This window comes from Pogona vitticeps, chromosome 3 (genome assembly GCF_051106095.1).
Source record: "Pogona vitticeps strain Pit_001003342236 chromosome 3, PviZW2.1, whole genome shotgun sequence".
Lineage (NCBI taxonomy): Eukaryota > Metazoa > Chordata > Lepidosauria > Squamata > Agamidae > Pogona > Pogona vitticeps.
Genome location: NC_135785.1, coordinates 250,288,747 through 250,301,421, shown reverse-complemented (window position 1 = coordinate 250,301,421; position 12,675 = coordinate 250,288,747). Strand labels below are relative to the sequence as shown.

Here is a 12,675-nt window from a genome sequence, read left to right as displayed (position 1 = left end):
CGATGTTCGTGGACTAAAATTCCCAGAAGCCTTCACCATTAAATGTGCTGGCCAAGATTTCTGGGAATTGTAGTCCCAAAGGAGACCTGAAAATCTGCCATTTGAAACCAGGCTTTCTCTGTGGTCACCTCAGTGCTTTGGAACTCGCTCCTACCTGAGGTGTGATTTCTTAGCCCCTTCCCTCCTTGGTTTTAGGGGACAAGTTAAAACCTGGCTCTTTTCACAAGCCTTTTATGGCCTTATCCAAGAGTAATCTCCTGGAATGACTGGACTTCTTTTTCTGTGTGCTTATGAACTTGCCCTGTTTTTGCTGTCTAATATTATTGTATCCAATATGTATAACCATTTTATAGTCTTTATAGTCTTATACATAGTCACTATAATTAGTTATTTTATTTTTTAGATATTATGCTTCTTGCTTGCTGTTTATGTGGTTTTTAAAAGTTGGGATTGTTGTCTAGTTTACATTATTGTGATTTGTTTGCTGCCCAGGCAAGGCTGTCTTCAAAGTCAGAGGCAGAGAAGGAATAATTGGTTACTGCTCGATTGACTGACAATCACTTCAGCCAAGGAAGATCCCTCCCACTAAATGTCTCAAAGAAAACATAGGAAGGAGACTGTGATTTCAAGGTTGTCAGTCCATGTTGTGAGTCGCTGAAGTGCAGACAAACTTCTGAGAGAAAGACTTTTAGGTTCTATACTGTCCATTGGATATCACTATACCGAACCCAGGATAAGAGGACCTCCTCCTTCAGATCTATCTTATTCAAATAGCAAGGTCTTCCTATGGAATCATATGAACCTCTACCCCTTGGTGGCTGTGACGGCCTCCTGTCACGTCACAAAGGAGGTGTCACGTCACTCTTACATACACACACTATATGTTCATGCTGCCACCAACCATTCCTTCATCTGAGACTCTCCAGGCAAATAAATGACTTTTAAAATAAAAACTTGTGTTTATTTAGAATAACAGAAGAAATGGTAAATCACTGTATCAACGAAATAATAAGGTAATCAATATAAAGTATCACACACACACTCTCTTTCAGACCCTCTCTCAAAATATAGCACAGTACTACACGACGGGTATAAGCCCTAACTCCCTAAGTCCCTAACCAGACCCTAACCAAGTCCCTATCTAAACCCCATCTTAGATCCTATCTTAGACCCTATCTGACTCACACCTCATTCACTCCCCCCTTAAATACCATGGCTCCACCCTCTGAAGTCCCACCTCCCGTCCTGCTATAGGCAGATAAACTCTAGCTACAGCAGTGACGGGCAGATGACATCACCGCTACTGTCACAGTGGCTTTTTGGACCTAACTGCTGGCTTAGCCCACAGTTCTTGGTTCATCTCAAGAGTTCTGCTCACATATATCCCATTAGTTCTTATGTTGGAGTGGGCTGATGCAAACTAAATAGGGTCCCTTGCGGTTGATGATGATGGTGTCACACACACCCAGTTCCCCTGTTCTTCTACACAACCCAGGTTCCTTTTTGGGCACATTTAATTTTCACTGTTTTCCGCTGCCAGCAGTGGATTTCTTTTATCCACAATGTAAATTATTTCAGTCCAACACAGGCTACCAATCATTAAAAGTTCTCTAACCTCTGAAATCCTAACTCTAACTCTTACTCATCCCTAACTGAAATCCTTAACTGATATCCCTAACTGAAGTCCCTAACTGATCTCTCTCTCTAACTCATATCCCTAACTGCCCTTTAACTGTCTTCCATTCTCTTCTTATATTTTCTTGGTTCCGCCCCTTCTGCTAAATCAGGGTTCCATTGTGATGGACAGGAGTGGTTACTGACCTCTCCATCACAGATGGAGTGTGATCAAGTCAATTCTGACTTATAGTGACCTTTTCAAGGTAGGGAATACTCAGACATTTCCTTCTCCTGATGGCATGCTGAGACTATGCAGCTTGCCCAAGGCCAGACATGCTGACTCTTCTCCCTAGAGGTACATTGGGGAGTCAAATTCTCAACCTTTGGCTCCACAGCCAGATACCAAAACCCCTGAACTATCCTGTTAATAGTTGTACATAAAATGGGGTTTTGATAGAAGTTGCTTTCAGGATAATCACATTGTGGTCTTCCTATTTTTGCCCAAGGTTCAGAGGCCTTGTCCACTATTTAATCTAAGAGAGGAGTGTTCTGAAACTATACTGACAGAAAGTTTTTACCATTCCCAAGCTGTCAAGACATGGCTCGGACAGCGTTATTTTCCAGTAATGTCACTGCTTGGATCCAGCTTCTGGGTCTAGGAAAGTGTAGGTACTTGAGTCATGGGACTGTTCAGCCACACACTCAAATAGTATTGCCAGGTCAGCATCATCTCATTCCCTGGGGATTCAGAAAATCTGAGATGGCAAGGCAAGCCCTTGTGATGTCATTGGCAAATTTCCTTATAGTGATGTAAGGGAGGGAAGTTGTGATGTCACAGCAACAGGGTTGGCATAGATGCAAACAGAGTACCTCTGTGAACAGCCTCATGCTGAGGCCTTGAGCTTTGACACCTGCTCTAGGAATGGGTAGATCTGGATGACTAGGCTTCAGTGTCACCTCATACAGAACTGTCATTCCCCCCCCCTCCATCCCTGTGAGATTTATTTCACTGTCTACAGATTTGGGGAAGCAAAGCAATTCTGAGATACTTCAATTGTCAGCCTAAAACCTAGCCGTGCTTCCTTCCCTCTCCTTCCCTCTCCCTCCTTCCCTCCCTCTCATTCTCTCTCTCTTTTGCTCCCACCATCTTATTTTTTAAAAAATATATAATACCTAGGGAAAACAGTGCCTCCTAAAATAACTTCAAGCCCATTTGTATTTTTATCTGGCTGACAAAGTATTCCGAGATGACTAATATTGTTTTGAAATGGTCTCTAGACTTCAGCCTCACCTTCTAACAAAGGCCATTTTAGAAAGATAAATAACCTGTCCAGATAGAAAAAAAGACCCTCCATGCTGCACCATACCTGCTTAATGCAAAACACAAACAAACGGGTGGGGCCACCTGAGAAAATACAGGAAAATATGAGTGTCTTTCCTCTTAAAATGCAGCCCTCAAGATTAGGTTTTGTTTGTTGTGCGTGGTATGTATAACCTGTAGAAGGATTACAGGAATGTTATTATTGCTGCTTATTGTTTTTTTTTTAAAGCATATGAAGTGAAGTCTGAATGAATAATAGTGGTAAATGTAACCATGCATCACCTTACTGTTTATGGTAATATTGCTCGATACCTCAATAGGTTGACCCTGATATCATTTCGTGTGTAGCTTTCCATTTCTATTTTTCCTTTAAAAAAGAAAAGAGAAAAGCTGATGCAAACTTGTTAAATATGCCCCAGATTTCTATAACCTTGCCATGTTACCTGACATGTTTTTTGAAACAGGAATTAGATTCTCCCAAATAAGAAATTTTCTAGTTCAAGCCTGGCTAGAAGCTCTATGTTTTTGCTTCTGGGAAAAAATGTGAGGGACAAATTGACACAAAATGTAACTGTCATAAGGTTGCTGTCCAAAGGAGAAACCTACCCTTTATTGTGTTGACCTGCCCTTTATTTCCTTTTGATTGTGTGTTCCTCACATCTGCTCTACATCCCTTTTCTCTGGTGGTGAAACACATGAGAGGAAGAGGTCATGTGAAATGGCATGCATGTTCACAATGACAAGGGGTGGTAAGAGGGCGATGGTATTTGTTGTACTGAAGCCCTTGTTTCCCATCTGGTAATAGCTGCTTAGCTTTCAAAATTATGGAGAAACCTCCATACATAAGAGAAGAATGTAGATCCTTGCTCACATGCAAGGAGAAAGAATTGCAGAAATATTCTCCTATGCTGGTAGAGGATGAGGTGTGTGGCATTCCTGAAGAAAATGAAAATGAGAACACTTTGGGCTCAAGTTTCTTTCTTTCTTTCTTTCTTTCTTTCTTTCTTTCTTTCTTTCTTTCTTTCTTTCTTTCTTTCTTTCTTTCTTATATTTTTGTATCGCACCATCTAGTGGCCTTGCCACTATTCTGGGCGGTTTCCAGCAATAAAGTAAACATAAAGGGGGCATAACCACACACCACCCGACCTGCAAATATAAAAATACAAACATATCATATAAAGGAGGGAAAAGCCAACACACCTGAAAACTCAAGATGGACAAGGTACAAACTACAGATTATAATGGCCAAAATAAAATTAAGTGAGAAGCAGTTAAAGGGGGATTAAGAACAGTTATCAATGGATATAGATTAAGCAAAATTGGACAAACAGTGTAAATACTGCATTCATTCATTCATTCATTCATTCATTCATCCATCCATTCATTCATTCATTCATTCATCACCTTTCTCCCCATAGAACACTCAAAGCATCTCACAACAGATAAAACAACAGATTTATAAAACTAGATAAATACTCTATTTAAAAAAGCAAACGTATAGTAGGATTTTTAAAAATCAAGTTTAAAAATGTTCTAAAGTCTGTAAGTTAAAATGAAATGAACATAAATAGTATACAACTGCAAGTATTGCAGAAACATTCAAGGATTTGATGCACTGAAGGAATTGTTCACCTTTAAACCACTCCTTCTCAATGTGTTGGGGGGCACTGGGGAGTCCTGGAACATTTGAAGGGTGCCATAGATCGGAAACAGTTTTTCACACACCATCTTATAGGATTCATTATGCAACTTATAGAATCTTGTTTTGGCCCATATTTCTTTCATTTTGTGTCTATGGACGTGGCCAAAAAAAGTTGAGAATGGATGTATTCTCAAAGGCTTTCATGGCCGGGATCTGATGGTTGTTGTTGTTGTTTTTTTTTTTTTTGGTTCTTTGGCCGTGTTCTGAAGGTTGTTCTTCCAGTCTCTGTGGCTGGCATCTTCAGAGGACTGGAGTAGGAACTCTGAAAAGGACTGGAGTAGGAACAGAGCAAGTACAGAGTTCCTACTCCAGTCTTCTGAAGATGCCAGCCACAGAGACTGGCGAAACATCAGGAAGAACAACCTTCAGAACATGGCCGAAAAACCCACAACAACCACTTGAGAATGGATGCTCTAAACTGGCAGTCAGTAAATCTTGATCTCCCTTTCCCCCCCTGCCCCAATCTCTCTCTCATCTTTGCTTTGCTTTTCAAAGGGAAAGGACTAGAGATGGGCATGAACTTCCAAAATGGTGGTTCTTCTTGGTTTGTAGTACGTGGAATCAGGTCATTGTTCATCTGGGTTTTTTTTAAGACAGCCCAGTAAAAAAACACAAAACTCAGCTGCCTTCCTGCCTACACAGCCTGCCCCCATTCCCTTCCCACTGCCCCTGCTGCCTCCCTACATTTTCCTGCCATTTTCTCCTCATCCTCCACTGCTGCCGCCATCTTGAAAGCCCCACCGCAGGCCAGAAGCCTTTGTGCATGTCCGCGCCCCCAGCTGGGTGACAGACTGGCTAACTAAAAAGAATTTAATAACAATAACAATGACAATAACAATAACAATAACAATAAAACAACAACAACAACAACTACTACTACTACTACTACTACTACTACTACTATTATTATTGTTGTTGTTGTTGTTGTTAATAATAATAATAATAATAATAATAATAATAATAATAATAATAATAATAATAATAATAATAATAATAATAATAATAATAATAATAATAATAATAATAATTTAATTAGCTGACCTGTCAGCTTGTTGGGAGGGGGCTGTACACAAGTCCCCACCTCTCATTTGAAATCAAGGATGGTTATCTTCCTTGTCTAATTTTGTGCCAGCACTGAAGATTTTTCCTTGGGCTGGGGGAGACTAGGATCACTAATAATTCAGCTCTTCCCTTGCTCTACCCTCTTCTCCTTTTTTTGGTTCACCAGAAAACCATAGCCAGCAGACATGTTCCATCAACAGGTTGCTCTGTCAAATGGTCTCTGAGATCAACTAGAGGTTTCTGGGGACAGAAGAACATTTAGTATGGCAGAAGAGGTTTTGCCCCATTCTTCCCCATCAGCAAAACTTTGAGCTACTGTAGAATTGAAAGGAAGTCCCAGAAAATTCAAGCAAACATTTTCCTTCCTTGGAATTTTCCATCTCAAAGAGTAAATGAATAATTGCATGAACCTTCTGTTTTAATAAAATAGTTCCACAGGCCATATACACTTTCTTTAGAAGCTTAACTTGCATGTAGAACAGTACAATCCACATTACTTTTACTGTTCATTATGGACCTCATAGAAAACATTTAGCTGGAAATCTCAGTTATATGATCGCTTGGCGTAAGGAAGGCACTATCATCTTTGAAGGGGTCTTGCTTTCATTTCTTTCTAAACATGTTTGTGTATGCATATACAGTCCGCAAAACAAGATTGACCACTTAATTCTGTTGATGGCAGGAGCTGGCACTTGAATTGCCTCTCAGCCTCCAAAAAAACCCTGAGATTTGGTTCAGCATCAGCTGTACACTAGTAGTTAATCGAACTGTACAATCTGTGGCTCGTCATAGTACAGTTCAGTGCTACATATGGGCTATGGGGCATCTGAGCCAGAAGATCCAGATGGCACTGGCAGATTGGTGGGATAATACTAACAGCATCTACAGGAGCAGTTGGCATGGGGTCCTCTTGAAACACACAGTTCCCATTGTCAAGGGTACTTCACTCTTTTGTAAGCTCCAACTCTCCTTACTTCTGATGGACATAGCCACTCCTGCTATTGAGTTGGGATAGAACCAGTCGTTACCAAGCTCTCATAAAGGAATAAATGGGTTCATTGCTTTGAGATCTGATTCTTCCTTGTGCTGAAATAATACACCATGAAACAATGCATAGATGAAACAATTCAATGCAATGGCGAATGTTATAATATTAATAATCACCATTCATTTGGTTGTTGGCTCTTCTCGTTATAGTTTAGTCTGTAAACTTTCCGTTCTAGCGTTGATTTCTGTCTGGCAGATCTTCTGATATTTTACAGCTCGGTGCCTACCCAGCCATGTAGAAAGCGGTGCCCTTCCCACAAGGAACCAGACCTGGCTCTGGCAGTTCACGCCGTAGCTGCTTCCAAACGAATTCGCCATGAAGCACACTATGCCAGTCTGCCTTTGAAGACCATCCAAAGTCTGCATTGATCTGGAACGCGGCTTCCAAAATATTCACTGCAGCAGCATTGAGGTCATATGAACTACACTGGTTAAGATAAGAAGAGACCAGCTGGACCAAGCAAATGGCCGGTTGGGCCAAGAGTCCAGTCCATGCAGTTGCTAGCCAAATGTCTCTGGGAAGCAGGACTTGACTGCAACAATGCTACCCTGTTCAAGTTCCCTAGCAGCTTGTAGTCCAGGATATATTCTGCTTGACACTGGATTTGTTATATAGGCATCGTAACTAGTAGGCATGGATACCCTTATCTCTATGAATCTGCCTAAAACCTTTTAAAAGGATTGCTTTTCTTATAGGCCTTTTAATCCTTTAATTCCGCTGCTACACCATCCTTCTTCAGCAGTTTTATCTTTGATAGCTTCAGCTTTTCTTTTAATGTCTTCGTCTCTGCTGCTTTTAATCGATTGCTTTATTCCACTGTTGCTGTTTTTATGCCGTTTGGGCATTTTATTCCTCCTTATTGCGCTCTGCCAGAAGAGCTGTCAGATGTAGGGCATCTAATAATACTTAATTCCCTCGAGTTCCATTTGGAGGGAGAAAGAAAGGGTACAAATGAGATCAAACTAAATCAGTCAGTTTGTCCATCAATGCCATCCGAGCTGGCAGCCATTGCCACTTGGTGCGGGCCAAGAGACCGGTTTGAAACCAAAGTGGTAGGATGGGCCATCGAAAGCCTGAGACCAGAGAATCCAAAGAATTTCCTAAACTTGTGTGGAAGGAGTGCTTGCATTGGGTGCTGCAAAATCATTTCCCGTTTATGGCAATCCTACGAAATAATGACCTGCAGAATGTCCTATCATAAGCAGCCCTGCTGAAATCTGGTAAATTAAAGCCCAATGCTTCCTGTACTGAGTCAATCAAACCCATGTTAGGTCTTCCTTTTTCTCTAATACCTTCCAGTTATCCTATCATTATAGTCTTTCTCAGTGTGATTTCTCTTTTTATTATATATCCGAGACCCAATAGACTCACTTTAATTATCTTAGCTCCTGGTTCAGGTTTGATTTGATTTTTTTTTCCATCTGCCATCAAGTCAGTTCCGATTTACAGCAATCCTTTTCAAAGTTTTCTGCTCTGAAGTGGTTTCCCTTCCCTTCTTCGAGGGGCTTCCTGGGACTTTGCAGGTTGCCCAAGGCCATACAGGCTGGTCCAACTTCTAGGGGGCACAGTGGGGAACTGAACTCACAATCTCTGGTTTGGTAGCCAGATACCCAAATCCCTGAGGTAGCCAACCAGCTTTGATCTGATATAGTACAGTACCTACTTATTTGACTTCCTGGTTGCTCACTGTAATTATAAAACTCTCTTTTAATACCATATTTTGAATGAATACTTTTCCCACCCTCCACCCCAAGCTGGGGCATAAAATAAACAACTGTGGGGTTCCTCTAGCTATGTTAATTTGAATCGACTCGTGTGCAGCAAATTAATTGGGTAGCTAAAGGAGAGGTCACAGTTCAGGCTGGATATTCCGCTTATAATGGGATCTAGAGAAAGATTGTTACTAATATGCAACCTTGTGCCTTTTTATCACCAATTTATCTTAACTATCATCAGCTTAATTGTTTCCCTATGAAAGCAGGAGAAGTTGCTGATTCTGAGATCATCATTCAAACATAGGTACTTGTTCAGCTCATTTGCACTGGAACAGCAATTAGCAATGCCTCACTGCAGTCACTTACCAGTGGCCCTTCTTAAGATAATAGATTCCTACAGAGTAGTAGATTCCAACTGTTTTAGATAAGATTTGAGCTATATCCTTTCCTGATGCCAGTATCCATCTCTAGTTTGGGGATTTGGCTATACATTTCCCATGTGATTTATAGGACATCAAAAAGACTCTTTAAAATGTAATCACACAATGCAACCACACTGGCCCTTTTGGAGTGGTCTGGTGCAGTCTGAATATGTCATTCGGTCATTCGGTTTGTCCTCACATTCAAATGGCATATGAAACTCAATTGACCCTATTTCCTCAACTGTCAATTTTCGGTATCATGAAGTGGCTTCATAAATATTGGCAAATTGAACATTTTTCTATGGAGGGTAGGGGAAGTGATTTTTTCCCTCTGCTAAATCATCACTGATATGCTAAATTACTTTGATTAAATTTTTAAAAGTTTCTTTGCTTTGTATGGAGTGCTGATCAGGAAACTACCTCCTGCTGTGGTTTCAATCGGCACTTCACACAAAGGCAAAAAATATTTTTTAAAAAAATTTAATCTAAGTGATTCAGCACATCAGTGATTGTCTAGCAGAGACAAAATAATAATTTCATTTCCACTGGTCCTTGGCAGAGGAGCAGATGAAGTATTTAATCCTAAATTGATAGCAGAAGGAACATTGGTAGCTTTGACAGCTGTAAGGCTTGATTTTGGCACATTCCCAGCAATCAGATGTGCTAGAAACAGATTAAGTAGAGCTCACCTACCTGCACCAAAAAAGTAGAAACCACTGTTGGGCTCAAAAAAGTTCGGGTAGAGGTGTTCTGGGAACAGACTGGTTCTCTGAAGCAATCAGGTCATCTGATTGCTGGAGAAAAGAGCTAAATCCGCCTCCTACATCACATCAGACAGCAGGGCAAATGCCTATTGGATCAAAGCCAACAGAATAAACTACAAATTTTCAGAAGCTAAAAACAATTAATTGGATAACTTTTTCATATTGTCTTTGTCATGAAATAAGGAATTTGATTTATTGTCCAGTGGCACTCACTGCAAAGAATAAAAGGAAGAGAAGAATGGGGTAAAGCCTCTGCCACTGATCAAATATCTGATCTTCTCCAACACGGTAGTGAAACCCAGACTCAAAGATGCACCAGCTGTATGTGCTTGGGAATAAGCAGAAACCTCTTCTGCCAGATCAAATCCACTTATTCAGTGTTTTGATGGCAGTAAGATTTTTTAAAGCATTTATAACTTGAAAAACGATGTAATTTTCAAAAAGTAAAATGTTAGCAGAAACGGCCTTTTGGCAGTAGAGCCCTCTGGCTAATTGCAGAGTTCCACTAACAGAACGATCTGCCAGCAAATTTGCTAAGATCTGCCATTAGAAGAACCCAAAAAGCACAGATCAAAGGGGCAGAGAGAAGGAGAAGCTGAAATATGCCAAGTCGACATTTTTTTTCCATCTCTGGGATGCAACCACTATGATGGCATATGGTTAGGCCAAGGTAAGACTAATCCTATATAATTTCTGGCACCTCTTGTTTGGACTAAGGACAGCCTCAGGTGGCCTAGTTTGAAGTTAGTTGGGCCTTAGACATTTTGGCTAGTTAGGATTATGCGCTAAGGCTTTTTTTTTTTGGTAGTTCCTTTGTTGTCACCTATCTAGATTAATTTCACTGCACCCCTTCCCCATCCCTGTCTTCTGTTTTTAAATAAGGATAGTAAATCTTTCTGGACCACCAGAAAAGCAATCAAGAATAAACTGAGCATAAACTTTCTCTGGAAGCGAAATGGATAAAGCTGAGGCTGTCCTACTTTGGGCGCATCGTGAGAAGAGAAGAATCACTGGGAAAGAGGACCATGCTGGAAAAAGTTAAAAGCAGTAGGAAAAGAGGAAGTCCACAGTTTGAGTTGGCTTGACTCAATAAAGGAACCCACAGCTTTGACTTTGTAAGAGCTGAGCAGAGTTGTTGATGACAGAACATTTTTGCAGTCACTCATTCATACGGTTACCATAACTCGAGGTGACGTGGCAGCACATAACAACTAAGCCTGGGAGTTTTATATTTTTTGGACTACAGTCCCCCAGAAGTCTGCAGGAATTCATCCAGTCAGAATTCTGGGGGAATTAATCAAGTCAATGGCATCTAAGATGTTTTTAATCACTTACAGCTGAGGACTAATGGCTCTGTCTGGGACATGATGAGCCTTCATGACAATGGGGAAGCTGCTGATTGGAATTAAGTTCTGTGGGAGGTACAAGGCATTGGGGTCTGGTGGTTTCCTGAGAGGCACCCTCTATCTTTTAGCATTCTTTGTGGCATAGCTTCTTCTGACAAGTGGAGACTGCATAGTGGTCAGGAAGACTACCAGACTCCTAATGCCACCTCCACACGTCATCTAAACTGGAGACTTCTGAGAAACGCCAGGTGATTGTGACAATCTAACCAGGACATGAGATATGCACATTTTTCAGCACTGACTGAGTGCTCATTAGGCATCTTCATAAACAATACATGCCCCAGCTGTGTTCTTTCAGCATTCTTTGTGGCATAGCTTCCTCTGACAAGTGGAGACTAAATCTTTGGATTCAAGTATAGCGAACAGCTCTTTTTAAAGAAAAATCTCTAAACACAGAGGTTTGGGCGGGGGGGAAATCCAATATTTTTCTCTGTAACTAATTCTTGATTTAGAAGTACAATTAAGTTGCAAACTGCATTAAACTGCTGATGTTGCTTCTTTCCCCACATCTGATATGTTGCTTTTATTATGTAGGGAAGTGATTGAATTTTATTCATCAGCGAAAATCTGAGAACCCCCCCCCCCATATGGAGAAAAACAATGGTGGGGAGGAGGAACTATTGTACTTCTGTAAGACTTACCTCCCATTCGTTAATCTGTCAAAAAAAAAAAAAACTACAGCAGTTTGTCCATCTTCCTTTTGTCTTTTCCCTGTTTTGTCCATTCTGTTCTGCATTACAACACATTGGCAGTGGTGGTGTTTTTATGTTTTTATGTTTTATGTGCTTGGCCCGGACTCAAGGTGACCCCTTGAATGGGCAGCCTCCAGAATGTCCTATCATCAACAGCCCTGCTCAGCTCTTGCAAACTTAAGCCTGTGGTTTCTTTTAGGGAGTCAGCCCATCCTGTATTTGGTCTTCCTCTTTTCCTGCTGCCTTCAACCTATCCCAGCATCATGATCTTTTCCAAACAATTCCACTTCCTCATGATGTGCCCAAAGTAGGACAGCCTGAGTTTTGACATTTTTTATGCCTCCATTGACAGTTCAGGCTTGATTTAATCTAGGACAGACTTGTTAATCTTTCTAGAATTAGTGTTGAGGGAAGAGACAGCACTGGGCTGGTGGCAGGGGGTGGTGGATACTGTCAGAAGCTACAGTTCAGAATAAAATAGTAAATAGAGTGCCAGAAAAGTGCAAGAGGAGAAATCACTTTCTATTTCAGTTAATTTTCACATTTTAAGTTCCATTTCCTTGGTTTTCTGTTCAACTGGATCTATTCATGCCCTTTTCCATTTATTTGCATAGTTTTTAATTTTCTGTTGGAAACGGGGATGAGCACCCCGCCCTAGAGTCGGACACGAGTGGAATAAATGTCAAGGAGTACCTTTACCTACTTTTCTGTTAATTTTTGTCTTTCCCACATCCCCACTGATTTCAATGGAGACCCAGGCAACCTTCTTTTGCCTGCAAGATCAATGTTTTCACTCCAAATGGAAATGCATTCTCCTTTCTATGCCCCCCCCCCAGAGCATAACACTTGGTTAATTTTATTTTGATGAACAAAATTCATTAATATTAATAATACCCAAGTTTTTGCACAAAATATTAGCTTCTGCA

The 12,675-nt window shown here is 40.8% G+C and overlaps 1 long non-coding RNA gene across 1 annotated transcript; it reads right to left on the bottom strand.

Moving 5' to 3' along the window:
- Positions 1 to 935: 935 nt before the first annotated feature.
- On the bottom strand, positions 936 to 1,308 carry LOC140705388 (uncharacterized). The gene is made up of 2 exons (XR_012084768.2): positions 1,188 to 1,308; positions 936 to 1,152 (listed from the first exon to the last, which is right to left on the bottom strand). It is a non-coding gene; the product is annotated as an uncharacterized LOC140705388 (long non-coding RNA).
- Between the last annotated feature and the right edge of the window lie 11,367 nt (positions 1,309 to 12,675).